We start from the raw sequence: 3,771 nt of genomic DNA on the forward strand, positions 1-3,771 counted from the left end.
TCTGCATAGAACTGGAATATATCAGTCCCCTGACTGTCCATTGTGCAACTCAAACCAAGCAATGGATTCGGAACACCTCAAAATCTGTGTTTTAGTGGCTGACCATGATATCTTTGAAAAATATTGAAGTGCAAGAGGTCAAATGACTTTATTGTCAAACGCCTGGCATTAGAAAATAACAACTTTTATTTAATTTGTATTGTATTTTTGGTCCAGGGAAAATACTCGTCTTCTTCTTCTTCTTCACTTCATGCTATGGGCAATTGCCCATTCCGGCTTCAAAGGTCGCTCCGTCTTTTCATCGTCCTTTTGGTTTATAATTTATTGCTTTCTTAGGAAGTCTGTAGTCATCCATTCTCTCTACACGTAATTTCCAATTTTGTCTGTAATTGCCTATTTTATCAATAAGTGGGTATGCTCCTAGTTCTGCCTAATATCTTCATTTCTAATTCTATCTAATCTCGTGCATCCTTTTACTTTCCGCAAGAATCTCATCTCTGCCGCTTGTATCTTACTAACTTCAGGTTTTGTTGTAACCCAACTTTCACTTCCATATAAAAGAGTAGGGACTGCTATTACATTGTAAAATTTCATTTTTGTTTCCTTTCTGCTTTTATTCTTCAAAGTTCTATTAATTGTGCCACATACTGTCTGGAATGATTGTAATTTTATTTGTATATCATTATCCTTTTTGTAACTTACATCACATCCCAGGTACTTAAAATTTGTTACTTGTTCTACTGCTTTATTATCTATTTCAGTCTTAGATCTTACAGTATTTTTGCCTTGAAATGCCATTACTTTTGTTTTTGTATTTGATATGTTAAAGTTATGCTTCTGACATATTTTATTTAGTTCATATACTGCTTTTTGTAGTTTTGTTTCAGTATTTTGTACTACAATCATATCATCGGCAAATATCAGAATATTAATTTTTATACCTCTATCAATTAGAATTCCAGGATCTACTAAAATTTTCCATTATCGAACAATTTCGTCAGCATAAATATTAAACAGTGTCGGTGATAAACTACACCCTTGTCTTAAGTCTATATTTGTTTCAATTTCTCGAGTTAAATGTTTTCCAGTATTTACGGTAATTCTCGAGGCATTATATAAACTCTTAATCATTCTGATAATGTGCTGTGGGTAGCCTTTAGATTGTAATATTTGAAATAGTTTTGGCCTGTCGACTTTATCAAATGCTTTCACGATATCTATAAAAGCCATGTGTGTTTCTAAATTGAACTCTTGGCGCTTTTCTATTATTTGCTTCACTGTGAATACATTATCAGTGCATGATCTTCCCTTTCTAAATCTGCTCTGTTCTTCCAGTATCAGAACGTCAGGTAAGATTTGCAGTCTTTTATTCATTACTCTTGTGAGAATTTTATAACCTACATACTCGTATTTTAGAAAATCGCTCGTTTTTTATTCACTGATTTATAATACTACCATGGATCACTACAACTTATTCCAAAAGAAGTATAGCAACACTCTCTTCTGGTTTCCCAATCTTCATCTTCGTCATCATATTCTTCTTCTTCTTCCACTCCATCTACTGAAATGATTCTTCTTCAGGCCTAACACTAGAGAGTAACGGTTATCATATCTGAACATGAAACGAGTGGGCCGGGGTTCAAATTCTATTTGGGACAAGTGACAAGTTACCTGGTTGAGGTTTTTTTTTTCCGGGGTTTTAACTCAAACCATTAAGAGCAAGTGCCAGGTAACCTTCTGGACCCTGGACTCATTTCGCTGGCATTATTACCTTCATCTCACTCAGATGCTAGATAACCATCGAAGTTCATAAGGCATCGTAAAATAAACCAATTAAAAAATCTTCTTCAGACTGCTAATTCTCCCACGAAATCTCATTCTCACTGCCAACTCATTTTATTAGAAACACACTTTTTGAAACCCTTCATAGTTGACTCATTGGTAATCCTATTCCATGCTGTAATTAATTAATCACTGGGCACTAACTAAATGCTTGTTCTTTTCAATTTACTCTTGCGTCAGAACATGGTGCAGTCATTATTAGGGACCGGATTTTTATGTAATTACATATTATATTCCTTTCAACATAACCATAGCTATATAAATAACAAATCTTTGCGAATCTTGTAATTACCATTAATATACTAAAATTAGATACTACATATTTTTACATATTTACCCCACATTACATATTATGGCTTGGTATTACATAAATCTACATATTTAGGGGTTTTATTCTTTTTACTTCTCTGAAAGGAAAAAAAAAACTTCTGCTGGGAAAGTTTACAATTTGAAATACACAGATTTAAAAAGCCTTCTTACCTACCTAAGAAAGGATATATTTCGGGACGAAACATAACGTCCTTAGTTCCAGGAAGTAATAAAGGCACTCACCCCATACTGCCCACTGTAAATATGAGTGAACAAAAAGCAACCTTTCTCATCAACTACCTTGTATTGTAAAAATCACTCAGAAAGTAGCGTTGCCTTCATGCGGTGGATGGGACGAGGGCGACATGATTTGTCTCGAACTGTAATTGTTCTGCACACGTCTTAACAAGCCGTTCCCATACAATTTGCAACCTTACCCACCATCTTCCTTATTTTTCCAGGGAAAACCCGTGTATCAAGTCTGACATGAGACTTTCAGGTTATTGCTTGAACTCTTTATTTTAAATTTAGTAGACCTATACAAAATGGGATTTTCTGAGCAATTAGGAAGTATGGTTCTCGGCTGGAATAATCCTACCCTTCTGAATGAGACAGAAACGTCACTTTTCAAACAACAGTTTGTAAATGTCTATAGTTTGAGGTTTTAGTAGGTACTTGTTTCTTACAGAGAGCAGCTAAAATGCATGTGTCCCACATCTCTTATTTTCTCCTAATCCAGTAAAGCGAAACAGTGTTTGCAGGACTGTTGTGTCATTCATTTCACTCAGTTCTCTAGTTTTAGTACTTACAGTACCTATAAAGTGCAAGTGAGTTTATCTACTGCTTTTAACTAACTAAAATGGCCCCTGTATCTTCAACCCTAACGACAAAAATAAAATCATGGATTGCAATGGACGAAATTTTCACTACAGATGGAAAAATAGTAATGTGTCAAGTGGGCGGTAAAAAGGTCGGGTGCTCTATGAAATCACAACTGGAGAGTCTTACCTATCTTATACCTGCCAGATATTGATATTAAGTATTTTCATGATTTTACATATTTTCGTACATATTCAGCTTATTTTTCTTACATAAATATGTACATATTTCACACCTTGATATTACATAAAAATCTGGTCCCTAGTCATTATACTCTCTGTGCAGGTTATCCTTACACTTGAAGCTGATTTGAGGCCTTCTAGATTCGGGTCAATACGGTACAATTAAAATGTTCTTATTTTGTTTATGCCTCAATGATATTACAACCTAAAACACTGTTACTCTGAAGACATTCAGTTTTCCTGAGTTTCAAGGTGCTGTCTTAGGTGATATTAGTGTAAGATTATTTGCTGTTTGAGCAGCAAAAATACAGGGTTAGTACAAAATAAATAAACATTTTCGATGTTATATAAAACAAAAGCTATGTGTAATGTAAACATTCATTTTGTGCTGTTAGATTGAAGAACTGTAGAAGTTTCGATAAGACATTCTGTTGGTATTACTGTGTTGATTGTTGCGCTGGCATAAGTATAATAGCTAAGATGACTATTTGTGATATAAACGTATATTTTGCGCTCTTAGGTAGAGGAACTGCCTCAAATTCATAGGAAAGGAAGGAAC

This window comes from Periplaneta americana, chromosome 3, assembly GCF_040183065.1.
Source record: "Periplaneta americana isolate PAMFEO1 chromosome 3, P.americana_PAMFEO1_priV1, whole genome shotgun sequence".
Classification (NCBI taxonomy): Eukaryota; Metazoa; Arthropoda; class Insecta; order Blattodea; family Blattidae; genus Periplaneta; species Periplaneta americana.